The sequence below is a fragment of the Python bivittatus genome, unplaced genomic scaffold, assembly GCF_059951505.1.
Source record: "Python bivittatus isolate LINGU-HERP-01145 unplaced genomic scaffold, Pbiv_v1 ctg000080_np1212, whole genome shotgun sequence".
NCBI classification, from domain to species: Eukaryota; Metazoa; Chordata; class Lepidosauria; order Squamata; family Pythonidae; genus Python; species Python bivittatus.
This window is the reverse complement of record NW_028277035.1, coordinates 83,844,869-83,868,325: the sequence shown is the minus strand read 5'-3', so window position 1 is coordinate 83,868,325 and position 23,457 is coordinate 83,844,869. Positions and strand designations below refer to the sequence as shown.

General features: G+C 38.7%; 1 protein-coding gene and 1 long non-coding RNA gene across 25 annotated transcripts in view; one reads left to right on the top strand and one right to left on the bottom strand.

Annotated features, from left to right (window-relative positions):
* Positions 1-23,457, top strand: part of LOC148216754 (uncharacterized) — a 74,487-nt gene that overhangs the window by 8,485 nt on the left and 42,545 nt on the right. For 13 of the 15 annotated variants that reach the window (XR_015794975.1, XR_015794977.1, XR_015794976.1 and 10 more), the window contains exon 2: positions 7,976-8,027. The exons of the other annotated variants lie outside the window; for them this stretch is intronic. This is a non-coding gene — a long non-coding RNA (uncharacterized LOC148216754). The remainder of the gene's footprint in view (positions 1-7,975; positions 8,028-23,457) is intronic. 15 annotated transcript variants of the gene reach the window in all.
* FHIT (fragile histidine triad diadenosine triphosphatase) overlaps positions 17,433-23,457 on the bottom strand; it is a 1,182,997-nt gene continuing 1,176,972 nt past the window's right edge. For 8 of the 10 annotated variants that reach the window (XM_088134431.1, XM_088134428.1, XM_088134429.1 and 5 more), the window contains one exon: positions 17,433-19,712. The gene's annotated coding sequence lies outside the window, so the exon portion shown is untranslated. The remainder of the gene's footprint in view (positions 19,713-23,457) is intronic. The other 2 variants (XM_088134435.1, XM_088134437.1) reach the window with 1 other exon arrangement.

Below are 23,457 nucleotides of genomic sequence, written 5' to 3'. Positions count from 1 at the left end.
AACACACTTAGGAAGCTCACAAACATGGCACCCACAGGAGGGGCAAGAGGGCGTTGATGAAATGTGGTTATGATATCATCACATCAATGTCGTGACTTATACACTTGCATCAGACATTGGAACACAAGTATATAATGGTAGTAGTCGTGTAATGACTTTGCCCATCATAATTTTGTTGTCTTTATAGTTTCCTGCAGGCACCATTGGTCACAAACCTCAACTAGAGGGCAATACTTTCCTTCATTGTTTACTTCCATCAGTCAGTATTATGTTGCCTCTAATTCAGGAGGTAGTAAATAGCTACCAATATTACTGGTTAAGCAGTAGAATTGCCTTCAGCCCACCTAGCACTTTACAGAGAACCCTGTTTTGCCTTATTGGGTTGCCCCCTCTTTTTTCTGCTATTGTTTTATTTAATATGATAGCGTTGGTTGCTGTTAACAGATTGCTTCATCTTCTCTTGTTTTTTTTTTCAATGATCTACATATTTTACAGCTAACCATTTTATATACATAAAAATAAAGATTATGAATGCATAACTAGAGTAGTGTTGATGATGATGACAACTGCATGTTCATCATTAATGGAGTGAATAACTAGTATATTCAGTCTAGTACAATTAGTCTGATGGTGTTTTCTTCCAGTGCCATTGCTCAGATGTCTTCTATGAGCACCTATTAACAAACTCAGCTTGTAAAGCAATTTCAAGTCTATTCATAATTTCAGTAGACCTTATCCTACCTTTGGAAACCAATGTAACTACTTTATATACAGTACCTTCTTCCTACAGCACATCAATTTTATGATGGTACATAGCAGTCTGAATTACATGAGCTGACCTGTGGAAGAATTGTTCAATCTTGAGTCTGGGCTGGAGTGAATTCCTCTTGACTTCTGACTCTGTAAGAACTATCTGAAAAATTGCCCTTCTACCTAATGTTATCAGTTAAATTGTTGTAATAATTTTTTTCCTGAACCCTGGTTATCAATCCTAAAACAAAAGAAAATTGAGATTAAGTCTTTGTGGAACCTCTCTATTTTACCCTAGAGTAGACTGAATATTTTTAGGTTGGCGTCAGCACCTGGTACACTTGAGCAAGTGTCAGAACCTCAGCAGCCTCTGATACCTTCCCTGGATCCAAAGTTTTATTATTTTTATCTTTTATCAGCACTGGTCTGTCTGGGAGCCATTACCTACAGTGCCCCCATATCCCAGAATGGCATTTCATCAAACTATTTTGGGAAATTAAGATAGTGGCTTTCAGCTGCTCAGAGAGAAGGTGTTCCTCCTTGAATAAAGAAGATCCAAAAGAGGTCTGCAAGTGAGGGCCTCTTTAAAACCTTGAGCCAGCCATGGGGTCTTGATTCCTAATAATACAGAATATGATTTTCCTCACATCAATATCCCAAGTACAATTAAAAAAAATGACTACAACTGTTTTTAATATTATCTCTGTCCTGCTAAAACTGTAAAAGAGCACATAAAAGGACTCCAAAGCTGGAGTACATCCTAGGGTCATTGAATCTTGTGTTCTTTGTCACACAGTGAACAACAACATACTTAGGAAACTCACAAACATGGCACCCACAGGAGGGGCAAGAGGGCGTTCATTCAATACTGATTAAAGTCCCAATTCAATGATATTTAATCCCAGTGAATTTGGGGATACTTGTACTGTACATTTCATTTTTTTTTTAAAATATCTTTTAGAGGCTGAAAAAATTAGCCTCAGAGAGAGAGAGACAGAGAGAGAGAGACAGAGAGAGATGGATGGATGGATGGATGGATGGATGGATGGATGGATGGATGGATGGAATGGAATGGAATGGAATGGAATGGAATACAATAGAATGGAACAGGACTAATAATACTGAATTGCTGAAACTCTTAGGGCTACAATTCCCATCATTTGTGGGCTGGTAGGCAAGCCCATTGACCTCCTTTCCCTATAAGTTGACATTGTCCTGTAGAGAGATGAACTACCACGAGACGGAAATGAACAAATAAATAAATTGCTCCATGCAAAAGCCAAGGTCAACTTTTTTGTCTTTGATGGTCTGACTTTCAGGGGCACAGCTTAGGCATGTAGGCAGTTACAAAGAGAATGACAAAATAAATAAATAAATAAAAAAGGTCTAGATTCCTTAGAACCACCTGCATGTAGGCTTTGGAGAGAAAAAAGGATGAAAAAAAGGTGGAGCAGGGAAGGGGGGGGTGAGCTTTCTAGGTTTCAGACCCCTTCAGTTCCCAGAAGTGATGAATTACTAGCTGTTTCTTTCAAGATGACTCTGTTGGCTGGGACATTTTTAGTTGGAGTATGAAGTACCATGGATATTTATGGGTTGAGATCTCACCTGGCTTTTGAGTGGTGTTCTGAAAGCTGCACTCCAATGTACTAGTAAGTGAAACCAGGACCACAAATCACTTTGATTTCATTTAAATTCCTTCATAATGAAATACAATTAAACATATGATTAGTTAACGATTAGTCATACATTTTGAACTTTTCAATATTTAGCATTACGGTTTCATATCAACTTTTAGAATTTCTGGAGGCCACCCATAAAACTTTGGAGAGCAAATAACTTTTAATACTATTTATGCCATGGCACCATATATTTGTGTGAATCACCTGATATTAAAAGGCAGATGATCAGTATTCATAGATTGAGCTGGAAGAAGCTGGAAGTGGGGAAAATGTTTGGAATCCATTATGCATTTTCTGGGTTACCACAGAATTTCCAATTTCCTTTAGACATCTGGTCGTAAACCATTGTGATATCTTCTCTAATATTTGCGATATCTCCAGATATTTGGAAGGTTGTTTATTTGCATAACCATTCATATTGCTGAATATATTTTACTGAAAACTTTGTAATGGTCAAATATTAAGGATGCACAAGTTCAGTGCAGACTTTCAATTGGTTTCTTTCAAAACAAAATAGACAGAATTAATCCACTGAATAAGAATCTGGAAACCTGTTTCTGCAGTCCACTGACCTAAGATTACTTTCTACATCCAATAGCACTCCAGCGATAACAGATTTCACACTTAGAAGCCATTTTCTTTCCGAAAAATGTTGACCCACGACTACATATTCCCTTCTTTCCTTTCTTGAGGCATGCATTTTCACATAATTTGGAAAGTTAAATGTACGTAATTTCTAGAATACATTGCACTATACCAGTGTTTCTCAACCTTGGCAACTTTAAGATGTGTGGACTTCAGCTCCCAGAATTCCCCAGTCAGCATGTTGGCTGTTCCCCAGGGAGTTGGTCCACACATCTTAAAGCTGCCAAGGTTGAGAAACGCTGCACTAGACTATATTCACAGTATAGTACAGTACACTATATTCACTTGGGCAGGATGAAGAGCTATGTACTACAAACTGAATGAAAATTACTATTAGGACCAACTCTCAGATTCTTAGCATTCTTCAGTTAGTTTTACTCTAACACTGCAATCATATAGTAAAGCTTTGTTTTGTTCTGTTCTAAGGGCAGGCCTATAGGCAGCTTTATAATACATTTTATTTTTAAAAAACACATTGCCCACCAAGCAGGAATAAAATTAACAAATCTCTCTGTGTCTGCACAAATCATCTAATTTTGTCCAGGAGATGAAAATGAAGAGGAAGAAAAAGTTGTTATAGGCCCTTTCCTATCTGGTTTTAAAATCAAAACTTAAAGACTCTTAACTTTGAAGTACAGCTGTTTCTCACTGTGCTTCCTCTCTTTAGAAAGGGTAATTGTGCCTTGATATTTCATCGTGGTTTGTTAAAAAGAAAAAAAAATGTTACAGCCTTTTGTGGATTTCTTATGATTAGCAGAAGGAGGCACAAATATTAGGATTTTTGGATCTGGCTTCTGATTTATCGACCAAGCCAAATTGAACACCCTCGAATTCTGAGTTCTGTCTTCCTTTATAGAGTGGGGCTACAATGATCTTGTGTTTGGGGAACACCTATTTTAACAAATGATTTTACACATCTCACCCACTGATCTCATAGTCATTCCTGCCACGAGATATTCTTTGGGGCTTAAGAAGCCACACATGTCCTCATTCTTTTTTCTGCAAGAGATTAACACGGCTGCCTCTTACTGCCAGAAATCCTATACCACTGTCTCTCAACGTGCTAAGTAGGCTTTTAGGAGTAGAGAGATATTGCCTATCAGTATCTGTCAAGGGTGATGTTTTTCTGACAGGGGTCACCAGAGTTCAGACAAACTACAGCACTGCCATAAATCCAGGTAATCCTTCCATATCCTGTGGCTTTTTAGTGGTAGTCTAGACATACTCTTGCTGTGTGCACTTAAAACAAAAATACATCCTGCCGTAAAGATCCCCCTGTAGAGATTTGAGCATTGCTCTCGCCTAGAGTATATGCAAGAAGTGCTCCAGAAAGTGGAGGAAGAGGTCAACATTTTTAATGCCACCGAAAATGGTTTGTTATGATCTTCCTGGAAGCTGATAATTTTCTCAAAGTAGAGATACCAGATAGTTGAATAGGCAAAGGAGGACACGGCCTTTGGAAAGGAGGAAAAATGAGGGAAAAGGAGGATACACTAACTGCTTGACTTTCTTGGCATCTGCAACAAAAATTACAGTGAAAAACTGCCCCCCCCCAAAAAAAGTACTTAGGTCTACATGGTTTTTGTTTGCTTGTGCTTTCAAGTCAGTCTTGACTCCTGGCAAATGCCTGGACAAGTCCTTGCAGATTTCGTGGCAAGATTTCAGAAATGGTTTGCCCTGGCCTCTTCCTCCTTCCTAAGTCTGGGAGAGAGGGACTGGCCCAAGGCCACCCATCTGTCTTTGTGCCTAAGGCAGGACTACAACTCACGGTCTCCTGTTTCTAGCCTCGTGCCTTAACCGCTACACCAAACTAGCTCTCTCTACATGTATATGGAATTACTTTTTCCAACATCAGAAAGACTGTTTTTTCAGTTGAAATATATTTCCAACAAATCTTTATTTTCAAGAACAGATGTTAGTGATAATATAGAATTGATGAGGACGTGCTTTTCAAATTTCACCAAAGAAACATCGAATGAGTCATGTGATCTATAGACTACAGTGATCGTAGATTTGAAGGGGCTGGATTGAAGCCAATTGCTGGAATCAGGAAATAAATTTAATAATGTAAATCTACGCTGTCGAGTCTGTCGACGGATGATGGGAAAAAAGAAGCAGACAATTTACAAGGTCACAATTCATGGAAGTTTGAACAACTGCTATTGTGAAAACAGTTCAGGGGAAAAAAAAGATACTCAAAAAGCTGGACAATGCCTGTTGGAAGAGGACATGAGGCCGAAAAGGAGGACATAGCTACAAAGGAGTTTGGGGGCTTGCCAATGTATCAGCAGATCACCAGTAGGGCCCCCCTATGTGGGAATGTAAACAGACACCATAAAAATCTATACTTTTTAATTTAAAAAAATTATTGGTGTGATATAATAATTACAACTGCAAAATACACTGATGACTACACAACATGAAAAGCCTACATATATTACAGTGATTAAAATATACTAAACATAAAGGATAAGAAAAACCTAATATTTATCTATCTGATCAATTTAGTATTAATGTGAGATTAAGGCAGAGCTGAAACCTGTCATAAAATCTAAACGATATAGAAACACATTGCTCTATCTTTTCCATGTTAGAATGTAAGGGCATCTGAAAAATAGAAAGCAAACATATACTTTGAATCCATTCAGCTGTGTTCTTTTTATTTGATCTTTAAAAAAAAAATTAAATTGTAAGTTGCCCAGAGTGACTATAGAGTCAGGCAGCCACAAAATTAAAATAATAAATAAATAAGTCCTTAACTTCAAGACGATATTCTTCTTTCCATTGATGAATCTACATCTCATTTTATACATGTAACACTCATGTCCCACAATTATGCTTATTCATGATTTCTGCCTAAAACCTCTCAAATACAACAATTTCTTGTGTGTGTATGTGTTTTCTTTTGGCAGGATCTGGGAGGAAAAATATTCAGGGTTCCAGTAATGGCTGGTTGCTGTTCATATCAAAGGAGAAGGTGGAAAGAATTTGGTTACTGGCCAAATAATTCAGTTTAAATAATGAAGAATCAGCACCTCCCTTCACCTTTTCTCTATATACTTTTTATTCTTCCTTTATTTGATTGGTCATTTGCTTTTCTGCCTTCAAGGGCTTGGCTTGTACCAATATTTTGTACTCAGATAGTAAATGCATTTTCCTCTTTTATAGTTGTATATGTGTTTAGGGGGAGCAAATAGGCCAAACAAAAAGACAAAGAAAAAATGTAAATGTAAAATATGATTTTAAAACATTCCAGCCAAATCTGGAGTAAGTAATTGATAAATTGGGGAGTATCATATATGACTGAATCAAGCTTAACTTTTCCATCACTTTTTTTTTTTTTTGGTTATACTTCTTCATGTAATATTCAGATACTTTCTGTAAGGGGCAATCTTGATTTTGATATCTTAGAACCTAAGTCTATGATCATAGACAATTCCAGAATAATGTTAATGTAATTGATAGCAGACAATAATAACTAGAACTGGTATCTTACCATTGGGTGGGCACTTGACACTCCTCAGCCCCTTCAGCCATAACTGGTGACACCATTCCCTGCCATTTTGAGATGGAAAACAGACAAAAAATGGGAATTCACACTAGTTCAAAAAAATTCTAATCAAATCCAAGAGAAACAAACAAGCAAACAAATAAACCTAGCCCATCCATTTATTAACAGAGCTCCACCCATTTTGCATGACAGCCTCATGCTCTTCACCTCTTAAATAATGTTTAGTGTAGCCTCTTCCCACAAAGGGTTGCCGTTCCTTGTCCTAAGAGGATTCCAAAAAACAATGTTCGGCTCCCATATTTTTGAGAAGTTTATTTCCATTATCTACAGACGCTTTTCAAATCTGCAAATCTGATTCCCCAAAGAGATGCGACCAAGTTCTGAAAATGATCTGAAAATGAAGCTCTCAAATGCTTCAAAATACTTTTGTTTCTCTCATGAAATACGGATATGTGTGTGTGTGTGTGTGTGCGCGCGCACATACAATATTATCATGGGAAAAAGCTAACCATTGGTTATGATATAAACACCTTGAAACCCAGGGCTATAACTCACTGCATTCAAAACCTACCTCTTGACTAAGTCTGGGAAAAAAATGGAATTTCTGAAGTACCTCTGCAAGAATATAATAAACTATTTTTACAACCATGGGATTCCTCTGAGCAGACCCTTTTAATAAAACATGTTTATTGCAAAGCAGATGTGAACATAAGGGAACTGTAGAAGATGCACTATAAATATTGAAGGCTTTGTTTAATGTTACAGAGATGTTTATGCTAATCCTTGGTGCAGTATACCTACTACTCACAAAATGTGAACATATCTGGATTTACATTTTTCAAATTATGGCAATTTCAGTTCGGTTGTTGTTTGAGAAGTATCTATGGGCCATGGCAACAGTGAGCAAGAACAATTATCCCCCAAACCAGCAAAATTGGGGAATCAATTATTTAAAGAAAAAAGACATATGAGTACACATGTGAATATGTGAACACAATAAGGAAGCCATAATTCTAGGTGTTTGTGTTGCTTGCACATTATAACAATCTATACACACACACACATACACACATACATCCTTTCTACATTTACAAACTCCTGAACAGAGATGATGGAATATAATGAGAAATAGCCATCTTAATCTTTTAATCCATTGTTAAGGAGTCAAGCCAACCCATCCTATTAAAAACTAAATCATCGGGCAACATATGTACTTATGCTCTTTCTCTGTGCTCTTGTCTATTCTTTTCTGGCTGATTTTTAAACAAAGAACAACATCTTGCTAATTGTTAACATTTGTTTTTTTTGTTTTTGTTTTTGTTTTTAATTGTAAATATTTAACGGATTGCTCTTTTTCCAATCTCTCCCTTTTTCCCCACACCCTGTTCAGAAGAGCGCCAGTGCTTACCAGCAACAATTGTCTGCCTGCATGTATAATTAAAGTAAGCAATTATTTTCATGTCTTTGCATAATTTGGGGCTAGTAGTTGCTGTGAACGATTGCTCCTCTTCATTTGGAATATATTTTCACAGTGAATGAGTTGGGCGCTAACTAGCTATTTCTTACAGGTTTTTTTCCTGAGTTACTGAGCGCTAGAAATGTTCAGCCAAAATCTGGTCCGTGACACTGGTCCATGGCTATTTTGCATTTTAGAAAATATGCTGGACAATCCATACTGTTCTCATCTACCCTTTTCTTTAAAACACAGTTTTGCATGTTTTGTATATTTCCCAGATTGAGTGAATGGGGACAGATGCTAGGAGATTCCTGTCAGTGCTGTCTGGTCGTCACATCCATGCTGGCCGATCATGCCATTTCACTCCCACTGAAAACCATAGAGCAGGGTTTCCCAAACTGTGAGGTGTACCTCCCTTGCGGAAGTGCAGGCAGAGTCCAGGGAGGTGTGAAGAACCTTTTAGTTATACTGTTACAATAATCCACCTTTCCCAAAGTTCATTGAATTGTCTTCATAGATCATTTGTGTTCATTTTGGTGTTTGGATTTTTAGGGGAGATGTGTACATTAAGATTACATTAAAGGGAGGTATGGTGGCAAAACGTTTAGGAACCCTTGCCCTAGAGGAGCCTAAGAGTTACAGCATTCTGCTGGGAGGATTTGAGGATTTACTACAGAAGTTTGAGTCTGAAGGCCTTCAAAGCAATGAGGTCAACTTCTTGTAATTCACCAGTCCTCAATACAGCAAGTGAGTAGAGAAAGAGTTGGAAGTGAGGCCTCTGTCATTCCCCCCCTTAGTCATCGTTTTTCCCTCCACTAGTTGTAGTCACTGATGACACAACAAACGTAGCTAGAATGGTAGTTTTAAAATGTTAGGAGAAGCCCAGTGAGTCTGCTGTGGAAGTCCTATGTACTGCAAAGAATATGGGGACGTACTGAACGGTGCCCGTGCCATTCGCACAAGAATGGGATAGCAAACTGAGCTTCAGCATGTACTGATGGAACATAAGTGACATCCCCATGCTTCCAAAAAAAAAAAAAAAAGGTTGATGATCTAATGTTTGGAGAAATAAGCATGCCTTGATTAAGCCCTCACTAGAAAAACCACAGCATAGATTGAGCACTGCTACAATAAAGCATTAACTGTGCCTTTCTCAGCCTGTACTTCATTGCTCCAAATTCTCAGCACACAGGAGGGCTGATGGAATTTTGTAAGCTGAAGTTCATACATCTGAAGGATGCCCAAGCTGGTGAAGGCTGCATTAAAGCAGAGCCTTGGGGGAATCAGTATATCCTTGAGTAAAAAACTGTCTGGCTCCAACTTGTAAGCTAGAACACTAGCCCTACTCAAAATATCTCTGTTACAGAATCTATTTAATTGTAGTGAATGCGGAGGTAGTTAATACTAGTGAAAATGCCCCTTTGTTTTCAATTGAAGATATGGAACAAGTTTGGAAAAATAAGAGGAAAAACCCTCCAGAGTTCTGACCTTTGCTGTGAGACATTAGAGTGATGTAACGTGTAAGGAGGATCGAGAGAACATATCATGTTCTCTAGGGGAAGGAGTTATAATGGGAGTTACCCATGTAAATCCCTGAGAAAATAGTCAACTTTGTGACAAATTAGTTTCATTCTGCCTAGCAGTTGCCCATGTTGCGGGGGGGGGGGGGGAGCAAATGCAATGCTCTAGATAACCTTCAGGATCACAAGTAAACTTGCCCTCCCAACAGAGGCAGAAAGTCCCCAGTAATAATTCTCTCAATGTCCCTGAAATGGTAATAGAGAGAGACAGTTCTATCAACGATGAATGGTTCTGTGTGTTTTTAGAAATCTCTTTTGCTGCAAGAATACTCCACAGCACAGAATTTAGTGTCAAGCAGAGATATGATCAGCACATTGAAATTCTAGAAAATTTGAAGTTTCCTGTGGATGTGTGGCAGAGAGGTAAACAGAGCACTGAGAAGGCAAATCTGAGCAATGAGTACTCAAAAGTAGGGATGGATAGAAATATGATTTTTTATAAGAATTTACCAGTTTTTATACTTCCTAAACCAATAGGATATCGATTTACTGTTATATTAAATGAGATAATATTATCATTTAATTCAAAAGTCCCCTTGTGGTTGTTTTTTTTATGTGCTTGATCGCCATTTTATATTTTCTATTCTATTCCATTTTATATTTTGTATCTGATGATTGTTATAGGGTGTTCTTTTTCTTTTTTTGATTTATTGTTTGTTTTTATGCTGTATACCACCCAGATTCACGTTGTTTCAGTTGGGGGGAGGAGCTTATATATCTTAAGAATTAATATAAAATAAAATAAAATAAAATAAATATAAGTATAGTATAGTATAGTATATAATAATATGTATAACAGAATAGAATGTATATATTTGCCAAAATCTGCATCTTTCAGAATGTTGTGAGGTAGTTCACAACTCAAACATATAGACAAAAATGTATAAATAACATGCACATAAAAATGTGTATATTTGAGAAATATACTGTATAATCTATGTATCGCGATTGCATCTTGGTTTTCCTTAGAAGGAGGCATCCTACAGTCCCACTTAGTCCTCCAGCATACAGTCTGATCTCAAGGTGCTTAGGCGCATTGACTTATACACACACTCATAGATGTGCATTTCAGTATTTTCAAGCTGCTAAACACAAAAAAGGAGGCATTTTTTGTACCAGCCCTTTCAGTTATGCCAGCAAAGAAAATGGCAAGAAAGAGCAAACATCTGCTGTCCTTATGGCAAAGTTATTGTCATGGTGGTTAAGATGTTGGATTGGCACTGGGAAGGCCAAGTTCTAGCTGTAGAAGCTGTTTGAGTGGCAATGGGCTGGTCATTCACCCTCAGTCCTACCTGTACCTCACAGGATTATTGTTATGGGGAAAAGCTGGAGTAAAGCATGCTATGTAAATTGCTTTGATCTCCTAAATGAAAGAGTGGGATATAAATCTAACAAAGAAATAATTTATTAGATTTATATCCTACTTTTTTATTTAGAAGATACTTTCATCCTTTCCATAATCCTGTGCTGGGCCCAAATATTTGCATAACAAAAATCTAAAATTCTGAATCAAATTTATCAAACTTATCTCTAGCTAACTTCTTTTTAGAAACTATTAATTCCATAAGATGAAGCAAGATTAGATAGATAGATAGATAGATAGATAGATAGATAGATAGATAGATAGATAGATAGATAGATGATAGAGATGACAGATATAGATAGATTGATGATAGGGATAGATGTAGAGATATATGAGATAATAGATAGGTGATAGATGATAGATGATAGATAGAGATAGATGACAGATGATAAATGATAAATGATAAATGATAGATAGAGAGATAGAGATGATAGATAGACATGACTCTCCACCCTGGTATACTTTGAAAAAAATCTAGGATTTTTTCAGACTTTCTCCAGCCTTTTTGGTAGTCCTTTAAACAGAAATTATTCCTCTAGATTTTATTATCAATTGTTTCCATAGCAATACTTTGCTCTTATCTCTCAAAAATATTTTCCAGCAACAGATCTGCAATTGTTAAATTTCTGTTTGTTCTAGTTCGTTCCTGATTCTGCATTGAAATACGTCTTCCTTACATTCAATAACATCTACGTTTTGCTCAAGAGATATTAATCCAACATCTATTTGTTATTTTTCTTCTTTCTCTGTAGTCAAGATAAGGTATATATATATATATTAAAAAACTCAATTTCTTTCAAAAAGCAGCCTTCTGGGTGTAAATATGTTCTCATAAGCCCTTAATCCATCATTGAGAGGCTGTCTTTTTATCTCATCAGCTGGGCAAAGCAGATTACTTGTTCAAGACATGGCCATGTTCATAACAATCCAGTCCTTTCTGATCATTAATGGTCCTTCTGGAGAATCTCACAAGGTGTCAATGAACTTGGCATGGCCTTTGCCACATGCTCATGTCATGGTCTATGCCACAGTTACCATCTACCTCCAACAGCCTTTTGATCCAAGCTTTCTGATAACACAGTATTGGTAGAAATGAGCCCCAATCCCTCCTCTCTTTCTCTATGCCTTCAAAAAGGGGTGGCAGAAATCCCACCCAGTATACTTGGTTTCCACTTGAGAAAAATCCTCAGAACTCACTGATTCTTGCTCCTCTCCTCTTTTTCTGCTGCTTTTACTGTGAATCAATTCTTAATGCTCTGAAAACTAGTGGATTGTTTCTTATTTCTCCTGGGTATCTTACTTCCTACTGACCGATATTCTCTTTTCTGTTGGGTTCTTAGTGTTCTCTGAGCTTGGTATTCTCTATTTTTGGACTACCTTTTCTCTCTCTTTTGTTTTTCTATTATCAAAAATATTCCCATCCTGACCATTATCCTACCTCTAACCCTGCTTGTCTGCCTCAGTGTACAATTATAGCTTTCTCAACCACAATGAGAGCCCTAGTTTTGATGGTGTGGCTGTGTGTTTTAGGGATGAAATGCATGTGGAGATTAGTGATTGATCAGAGGCTGATCAGAGCATCAAACATGGTAACAGTTTCCATCTTTAAAATTATTCTTCTCCCACATCTCGAGAGAGGAAAGTGTGCCAGAATGTCTGCTTTCATATTCTGCTTGTTGACATCCTTCAAGCACCCAGCAGCTGGTTGGGAAGGCTGAGCTAGATCCTAAAAAAAGGAGGTATTAATAATATGTTTTTCATTTGTTTCTAAGATTCCAGACATCCTCCTGTAATCTCTGTCTTTTCTTTTTCCTTTTGTCTCCTGTGAAATTTAAATAAAATTTAAATGTTCTACATCTATTCATACGCATTAGCATATGAGCATTGTTCAGTGTTTGAGTCTACTGTCAAAGGCTGACATACTTAATGATCCTTTAAACAAATCCGATGTGCCCATCCTGTCAAATGGTGGGAAGAGGGGACAGGAACTTTCCAGACATGCACACATGGTTCTTCTTTATTTACAGGGTTACTTAAAATACACAGAGGCCTCAGATTAACAAACAGCAGGTTCAGACAGAGCTTTCTGTAAAGTCTTCTCTCTTTCACTCCCTCCTTCTACTCCTCCCTCACGCAGCTTTTTTCTGTCTTGTCACTTCTGGGCTTGCTTCAGTCCTAGAGAGGAGAATGGGAAGACAGAAAAATTACTCTTTTCTGGGCTTCTTGGGTTCCAGCACCTTTGTCAACATCTCTGTTTTTCTTGCAGTCCCACCAGCCAATTCACTCAGTAGCTCTCTGATAGCTCATGCTTGCTCATGGTGGGCCTCCAACTGCAGATTCCTCCTCCTAATACACACACTCAAGGAATGCTCAACAACTTCCTCCTCTATTATGTATTGCGTCGGCCCTTTTTATGTGATTATAGATCAAGGGCAGATGTTTTAATTTGGCATGAAGATTCTGCATGTCTACATGACACTGAGTCTGATTTTGGTCCAAAGAAAAAGGCTTTGCAGCTTGAGAATGTTGCATTATGCCACGTCCATTAGGCCTGCTCAACCTGCCACACATCTCTAAATCTTTATGCCCTGCATTAGTGTTCTTCTGGATCGACTCAGAGGATTAGGGGTGGGCAGCATGGTGTTGTGCTGGTTTACCTCCTTTCTTCGGGACCGATTCCAGTTGGGGGTGGTTGGAAAGGAGAGATCCCGCCCTGGGCCCCTACTATGTGGGGTCCCACAGGGTTCCGTACTTTTCCCTCTGCTATTTAAAATCTACATGAGGCTGCTGAGTGAGCTCCTCAGTCGCCATGGGGTGAGTTATCATCAGTATGCTGATGATACCCAATTATACGTCTCTGCCCCTGAAGAATTAACTGATACTGTGCATGTCTTATCCCAATGTCTGGATGGGGAACAACAGGCTTCAGTTGAACCCTGACAACTCAGTCAAGTGGCTTTGGGTTTTGGGGCCTTCCAGTTCTAGGATTATGCCATCTTTGGTGCTGGATGGGGTGGTACTTCCCCAGACAGACCCAGTACGCAATCTGGGGGTCCTCCTGGCTCACAACTCCTGCTTGAAGCCTTTGCATGACTTTAGGTTGTGAGCCAGTTGCACCCGTTTCTGGATCGGAGGGCTCTGCTCACTGTCACTCATGCCCTGGTCACCTCCCATTTGGACTTCTGTAATGTGCTCTACATGGGACTGCCCTTGAAGAGTATCTAGAAGTTTCAGCTGGTGCAAAATGTGGCAGTGTGGAAAGTTATGTGTGCCCCTAGAAGGGCACATGTTACACCTTTGCTCCGCAAGCTGCATTGTTGCCAGTTTGCTTCCAGGTCCAATTCAAGGTGCTGGTTTTGACTAGTCCTTCATGGCATGGGGCCAGGTTACCTGAGGGACCACCTCTCCCTGATTACATCTGCCCGTCCCATTAGGTCTGGCAGAGAAGGCATGCTGTGGATCCTGCCTGCCAGAGAATTCCATTTGGAGGGTCCCAGGAGGTGAGCCTTCTCTGCTGTGGCGCCCGCCTTGTGGAATTTTCTCCCTCCAGAAGTGAGATTAGCCCCATCCCTCTTAACATTCTGCAAGTCCTTCAAGACCTGGCTATGTGATCAGGCCTGGGGGGCTTAGGGGACCAGGGAGATTTTGCAATGGCCTCCTTACTACAGTTAACATCATCCTGTCTTGTTGTAAGTGTTTTTATAGTTTTTATAGTTTTAATGATTGTTGTATACTGTATGTATTTATGGGTTTTTTAATTGAGTGTTGTACACCACCCAGAGTCACTTTTTTTGTGAGATAGGTGGCTATATAAATATGATCAATAAATTCTCAGAGATAGACCACAAAGAGACACTGAATACTAGCCAAGCAAACAATCTTTCTCTCAGCCACCTAGGCCTGGACTGCAAGAGAAAGCTGGTTTGCAAATGGTTTAGTTGCATAAAACGGGGGGAAAGTAGGTTAGATAAAACAAAAATTTAACTTTTACAAAACTTTAATTCTGGTGTACAAGTCACCGATGTGGCAGCATTTGATATGGAAGGATAAAATGAGAAGCTGCCTGCTTTTTTGTGGCAGGGTGACATCAGTACCAAGGAGAGATACTACAAAGAGTTTTTGTAGAGATATTACAAAGAGACTCCTAGTTTTTTTTTCCTCCCAGGCACCTCCTTCTGTTTCTCTGCAGGAAGACCCTGAACCACCTTTCCCACAGAATTTTACAGAGAGAGATTCTGGAGAGCTGCTGTGTTGGACTTTTGACTCTTTTTTCCATGGGTCACTGTAGATCGGCCATCACACATCCCTCAGCACAGGCCATCTCTTGCCAGAGAGTCCAGTTTAACCATGTAGGGCTTTTGTTTCCAAACTAACATTTGTGGCAGGAAAGTGATGAGGAAACAGTTTGTGAGTGCTCCTACTCTAAATAGAGATAATCGCAGCTAGGCCATGAGACATTCTCCTGTTTGTTCTTCTCCCCATTGTTTGGGAGAGATGTTGGGAAAGCCATCCTTTTTAGGTTTCTTCTAATCAACATGGCTTTGGGGAGCTCTAAACAGCCAACTAATTGTACCCTAAGGAACAACTTCACCACAGTCTGGTTGGCGACTCTCCTCATTTTCTGGTGTTACAGACTTGGAGAATAAATTAACTAGCTTAATTAATAGATTCTATTTTCAAAACCAAGCAGAAAGATCATGTTTGCTCTGCTGCCAAATATCAGTCTGACACCAGATACAATGCAGCTTTATTCTATTGTTGCAGGATAAAGAGAAAACTACTTAATATAAACTGCTGCTTAGAAAAAAAAGCAGTATTGATGTCACTTGTTCATGCTTATTCACTGAAGATGGATCTTCTAAAGATATTATTGGTACTCCGATTCATAGTCATCCTTCCCTCCACCCCCACCCCAGGAGGACCTTGATGCAAAAGGAGGCTTTGGCCTACTTTGTGGGGATGTTTTGTGTTATTGGTCTACTGCTTGTTTATGGAATATCTTTAAGGCAAATGAAGCTTTAAAGAAGCTGCAGTTTTCCCTGGATTTGTAACAGAGTGCTATCATCCAGGAAAAAAAGATGTTTGATTAAAGAGGTACCCCAAAACCCAGAATGCACTTGGAATAAAGTTTTCTCCTTTGAATCCAGATTACTTTTTAGTCCTAGATTTCAGACCACTGGTTCCTTATCTGCCCATCCTTTGTTGTGGTCTTTTCATACTTTCATAGTTTCCTCTGTCTCACTTTGATTCAGCCAATTTTAAACTTAACTCATTCTTATATTCACACACTAAAATGGCTAACCATAGCCTTTTGTATGCGTGTATGTGCCTTCGAGTCAGTTTTTGACTCCTGGTGACTGCCTGGACTATTCCCTTCAGTTTTCTTGGCAAGATTTCAGAAGTGGCTTGCCATTGCCTGCTTCCTAGGGCTGAGAGGGAGTGTCTGGCCCAAGGTCCCCCAGCTGGCTTCGTGCCTAAGGCTGGACTAGAACTCACGGCCTTCTGGTTTCTATCTGGTGCCTTAACCACTACACCAAACCGGCTCTCAACTATAGCCTAGGGCCTTAGTAAATCTAAATTGTTATAGTATGCTTAGATTAATCTACACCCCTAAGTTTAACAGTGCTTACATTATGTCACATGGGAATTGCTGCCATAATGCCGCGGAATCAAACAGGATGTTTGCAAGGCAAACATTATTCTAGGACCAAAATTCTACCCAACAGAAGTCTGAGATGTTGGTTTGTATTTTTCTTTATTGACAGGACCTTTTTCATTATTGTACAGATAAATGTTGTCATTTAATTGTGTATTTCTCCTTATTGCTATTCTTTTTGTGCAGCTTTTAGGATGCTTTTAGAGGAACTGTGTATCCCTGCTGAAAAGCTTCCTGTAAGGATTGAGGGACTTTCAAGAGTGAGCTGTAAGTGGGTAGGAATGGCTGAAAACTGAGGAAAGACACCTTGCATGAATGAAACAGGGCAAGGAAGGGCCCACCGTATGAGCAAATTTCATGTTTGTGCACATTTGAAGACAGTTCAGTATTCCTGACATAGCATTTTCTTAAAAAAAGTAAACCAAACAGATGCTATTTTAATAATAATAAAAAGTCCTATGATCCAAAGCAACAAAACCCTAATTTCAGGCAGTTTTTGTTCCCTGCGGCTTCATCTCTCTTTGCCTTTGATCTGCCAGCTTGTGAGGCCAGGCAGAGAGTGAATGCCTCTAGCCAAGCTGACTCTCTCTCTTCAGTTATATCCAGAGAGACTCAGACAGTTGTTTTCTTTTAGAGATCACTATGGCAAAGTTTGAGGTACTCTGCCCAGGGTCTTCCATACTTAATACATAGCCACTGAAGGGAGAGAAGATCAGAGAACTGAAGTCACCAACTTTTGACAATCTTTTCAGAAAGCTGCTTGGTTTTTCCCCACTAGTACTGTCTCTGTCTCTATTTTTCTACCTATTATCTATCTCTCCATGGTGAGGCCAAAGGGGCCAAAGGACTAAAGCAATGTTGTGTTGTCATGATGCAAGCTCCATCCCTTTCGTATACACATCATGACATCATATGCACATAGGAAAAAGTGGAGTTTGCATCACAATCTTGCATTTAACATTTTCATGAAAGTTTCAGGTTCTGTGGATGCTTCTGTGAACTCTCATCTATCTATCCTCTATACCTCTCTCATCTCATCTCATCTCATCTCATCTCATCTCATCTCATCTCATCTCATCTCATCTCATCTCATCTCATCTCATCTCCATCCACCCATCCATCCATCCATCCATCCATCCATCCATCCATCCATCCACCCATGGTTTATACAGATTTCAGTCTCTGAAAGTTTATGCTTCTGCTGTCATGTCTTTGCTGCATTTTCAACTTAAAAAAAAATGCAGACACCATCAGACGTCTCTCTTCCTTTGTTTATTTCAATTAGAAGGACAGAAAGAAAACCAACAGAATTTGAAGGCACTCTTGGAAAATGCCAGCTGTCGTGTGGTAGGATAGCTCTTCTCTGACCTCAAGCATATTGCTTTTCTCTTTGTTTAATATGGCAAGAACCCGTATACCATAAGTGAATGCTTGTATATGATTGCCCGATGTTACCTTTTTAATGCCATTAAGCCTGCACAGATATTCTCTCATTTTGATTTTCAAGGAGAAGTAGTATTTTGATGCAGTGCTTCCATTACAGTCGTTTTTGAAAATTGCTGTGTTGTAAAACTATTTCCCAACCTTGCTCAGTATCATTGCTATCCATAGCCCATTCCTGCTTTAGCACTGCTTCTTCCATTCTCTTTTTATTTGTTTTCTGGGTTTTCTCCAGGATTTTAGAATTCTGAATTATCTGCTCTCATTTCTGAAATGGGATGACATTCTCCAATAAGCTGTTCTTTATTTCCAAATATTATACAAGTTGATATCAGTTGCTCTAATTCTGAGTTCCTTCTCTTCCTTCTCTTTCTGTGATTGATGCAGAAATGATTGTTTAGTGCTCTCAGTGTGATATCTGGGTCACTAAAGGTCTCAGAGACACCTCCCTTGGAACCCACTGGGCTGTTTCCCAAACTGACATTTTTAACCAAATTAAATGTAGAATCTTTTAACTAAAATATAAATAACTGGGAAGCTATCATCCTACAAAGCAAAGCATCAGTCTCTACTATCATCTTCATTTCTAAGAATGTCCTTAGGCTCCCCCTGGGCCCTATGGGCATTTTTAGAAAATGAAAATATTGCTTAATTACAAGCCAGCGCTTCTTTGAAAAGATCTTTGGCTTATTGACCGACTTGTCCAGACTGAAAAGCAAAGGTAAATTTGGGGGTGGTAGAGAGAGAGCATGCTTCAGGGCTCAAGGAAGTGGCAAGGACATATTCATCCATTTGTTTTCTGATGAAAGGGTATTTTGCACCTGGCCACATCCATCTTGGTAGCCATTTTGTAAGAGTGTCTAATTCCAAGTGTGCAAAAAAACTGGAAACTCCCGAACTAAGAAATGGGATATTCCAAAAATCCAGTATTAGGTGAACTTCTAATGGTTTTCATCAGTTGACAAAGTAACCTAACATGCAGTCTCTGTTAGGTTGAGTCTCTCTAGATTTATTATCTAGGGTCTCTAGATAATAAATCTGCCTTCTAGCTAATCACAGAACATACTGAATGCTTTGAGAGCCTGTATATAATCTGAATGAGAGTTTACCCTACATGTATAAACTGAGAGAGGTGCACAGAAATGCAAGAAGCCAATCCATACAATTAATTTGTATAATTAAGTATTGTTTCTACTGGTTTATGATAGCTGTCTGGGTTCCAGACAGAAAGTTCCTTCCCACCCTATCCCTTCTTCGAAATATTCAGGACTCAGTCTGAGAATTATACATCTATCTGATGAGTAAAATTAATAAAACATCTTTCATAACATATTTAATATCTAAAATGTTAATGTTTTCTTTCATTTTGAGGCATGTTGCAACTCAGAAATATTTATTCACACACATACACCCCTCACAAAAATTCAAGCAACTTTAATGGAACAGAAGCTAAGAGGCATCTTAACCTAAGTAAGACTCAGTCTGGCTGATAAAACATTCTTTGGAGGCATCCAATATCTTTACTGAATACATTGTCATCCTCCATCATTCCAATTCTAGTTTAGCAGGGAACAAAAGAGGCTCTCCTCCACTTCTTCTACTTCAGAATTAATTGAAAAGATTGTGATGCTCCTGAAAAAGATTGAATATAAAATCAGATGTTTTGTTAAATGCAATAACACTTTGTGCCATATGTAAATAAGGCAAAAATTATAAGATTAAGCAATCAGTATTCATTAGCATTTTCCGAGACAGAATTTTGATTGTAATACAGGAAATGCAATATGTAGAGCTGAAAAGTACAATTACATCTTTGGGCATTATCCATTTATAGCAGCTGTCCTAACAGTCTGCATATCATCCAGATGTCTCATGCCTACATGTCAGTATAATAGTTACAGAGAGATAGTTGCTCCACATGCTTGGGAATCCAAACTTTGGGACACGCTCCCCTGACTTTGCAGCTATCATGACAAATGTGGTAGGCTCAAGAGAATATATGATATTGGGGATCCAGAATAGCAGCATAACGTGCTTGTCCTTATGTTCATGTTCCCTGTACCTATAAATAATATCTGACCAGGCACAAAGTTTCTACCGCTTATGGAAATCTTATGTTGATCAGTACGGAAGTGCTGGGTCACAAACACTCAATAAAAAGGTTTAAATATATGACAATCACTAAGAAATATGTTACAAGATCCTTGGCACAATTGCCTCTCTTTGCATGTTAATTCATTTCCCCTCATTAAAACATAGATCTCCCCCATCCTACCTGAAATAGTTTTCTGAATATCTCTAATATGCATTCAGATTACATATATACGGATGACTTCCACCTTTTCAGTTATATGAGAGTGTCTGACCAAGAACAAGTTCCTGGAATTATAGTCAATGGACACATCAACCAAGAGTTTGGCCACCATGAAAAGGCAATGTTTATTTAGGGGATGATGACTAAGAAAGGAATACAAACTAACTCTATACATATTGTCATTATGTAAATCTAGGATACAGCTATACTTGAAAAAGTATGAGGAAAGGAAATAAGTCAGGGCAGTGGGAGATAAAGAATCTGAAAACAAATCCTGATTAGAAAGAACTACTGTATGAACTTATCTGGGCTGGAAGCAGTCTGAAAAGGAAGGGTCAAAGGCAACTTATAGGTTCATTCTGGGAAAGAAGAAGCATAATTATCAGTTATCCTGTCTGCTGCAGAACTCTATAGTTGTTTCTAATATTCTGTGTTTGTATGCGTGCACTAAATATTTTAAATTTCCAAAGATTTCCAAGAATAACCAAAGCCAAGCCAAATCCTTGCATGATGATCTTGCATTCCTCATTTCTTAAGGAAATAAGGATAACAACGATTTCTGTGCAATGCCATAGATAAAATATGATGCATAGAAGTTGAATTTTCTGTTTGAAAATTCTCTATTCAGGCAACTTGGTGTACATGTATAAATACCATTCCATGTTCTTTGGGTTCCATCTGAGGGAGAGGAAGGCAGAATTTCATTCAGGAATGTGACAATATCTCTAAATCCTACAGATATTAACGCTCCAGAATTATCTACAGGGAACAGGTCTGTAATCATTGTGGAATCTCTTATTATTAGCCAGGCAAAGGAATTCCATTTCTTCCTTACATGCTTACTTACTTTTCCTATTTGAAATATGGATTCCGCTTATAGCAGCCTTTCCATCTACCCACCTCCTCTATTAGTGAGAGAGGTGCAGATTTCAGCTAACACTTGCCAACAACCAACTTGTGTTTGTCTATAAACCTTTTTGCTAATATTGACTTTTACTGAAATCCAGTTCAAATGAAATAAATAAATAAGCAAATAAATAAACTATTGCTTTCAGTTCCCTTGTTCTTACTGCCACAAAACAACTAAACAATTTGAAGTACAGAAACAGCCTCCAAGATGTGAGGCAGAACTGCTATGTCTGGGGTTTCCCCCCCTCTGTATTGACTTAAATAGTTTGAAAACCTGTTTAAAACCTGTTTGAGTCAATCATCAAACTGCTTACGGAAAGAAAATGTTTTGTGCCCATGTCATTCAAGTGACAGATGTTCTCCACATGGATGTGAGCGTACATGTTCTTTATAAGCAGACTTCTGAAGGTGACCTTGAGGAAATATATTCCTTCCAAAGCTGAAGATTTTCTTTTTTCATGTTGAAATGAGAAATTCTATGCACAAGAGTCAACTGCTGTCATTCCGGTTTGGTAATTAATAGTTCTTACAGCTGGCTGAGTGGGTGAAATAATTAATAGCACTTAAGACTTGGAGTGTGTTGAAATCCACTGCTGATTACCAAAATGTATATTTGTGCAAGGATTATATGCAAACAGTCCCTGAGTGGAGTCACAGGCAGATCACACAGATGAATTGCACTTAGGAACAGAGTCCCTCTGTTGATGGTGCTCCAAGGGTTTGTCACTGTGTTCCTTTCTTCCAAATTGAGAACATATGACAGCAATCATATGCATGGAAATGATTATACCTCAAGAAGAATGCCATGCATCTATTCTAAGGAAAGCTGGGAAAATGTCAAAGTTTGAATCTGAGAATATATCTCTTCCTTGGGAAATACTATCCACTGCATACATTTTCAATAGTCTACAAGAGGCTGTAAAATCACTGGACCAATTGATTATAACTTTTTTGACTGAGGTTAGAAAAAAAAAATCCCCAATTAATTTTATTTATTTATCACATGTATACCCACCACTATAATTAAGAGCAAAGAAAGTCAAGGCACTCAAAACATCCATAGGCAGGCTGAAAACCATACAGCCATCCATTTAAAGAAGTCATATAACTCTAGGCATCCCATAATTTATTATAAGCCATCTGTAATAATTCGGCTTTCAAAAGTAAAAGCGCTGAGCCAACTGATCTCAAGCAGGATGTGCAAACCTTTGCACCACAATTTCATAGAAGGGGAGGATTATTAGGAGATGCACCATTCCGGAGGGTTGATTCCAGTTGGAGGAGGTGAACTAGAAAGTACCTTGGTGCCAAGCCATGTAGGGTTTTATAAATAATGACCAGCACTTTGAATTGGACCCATAAGCTAATCCTATCCCACTTCAGACATATTATGTGAAGACCAACTCTCTAGAGAAGGCTATAATGCTGGGAAAGGCAGAAGGAAAGAGAAGAGGACAACGACCAACAGCAAGTTGAACAGACTCAGTTACAGTGGCAATGAGTGCACCGTTGGGAGACATGAAAGAACAAGTTAGGGATAGATTGTCATGGAGGAAATCTATCTGTGTGGTTGCTAGGAGTCAAAATGACTTGATGGCACATAATCAATCAATCATAAGCTAATAATAAGCCAGTGCAGGGTCTAGAGCACAGGTGTAACGTGTCCATGGTGACAAATGCTCAGGCCTGGCAGTTGCATCTTTAAGTATTTGAAGCTTGCAGCTGGTGTTCAAACGAAGCCTCATGTGGAGTATAGTGCAGTAGTCTAGGTGTGTGGAGATGAGACCTAAAGTTTTCTTGCCCTTGATCGGGCCGTAACATGTGCACCAACTAAAGTTAGACAAAGGCCTCCCTAGGAGGACCCCCAAGTCATGGACCTGCTCTTAGGAGGTCAGAATATATATATTTTTTACTGTTATATGAATCAGAGCCAGGGGTGGAAGAATTGGACAGACCCCAAGGCTACATACTGCTCCCCAGCCCCATTTTGTGCAACAATAACAAGAAATCAAAACCAGAAAATTCCAACCCTTCTCAATCGCATGACATGGAATATGTAGCTTTGGCCCACCGATTGTCACTCTTCTTCCCACCTAAAACAAAACATGTGATGTGCCCACCTCTGCCCTCCACTCCACAATAAGGTTGCCTACC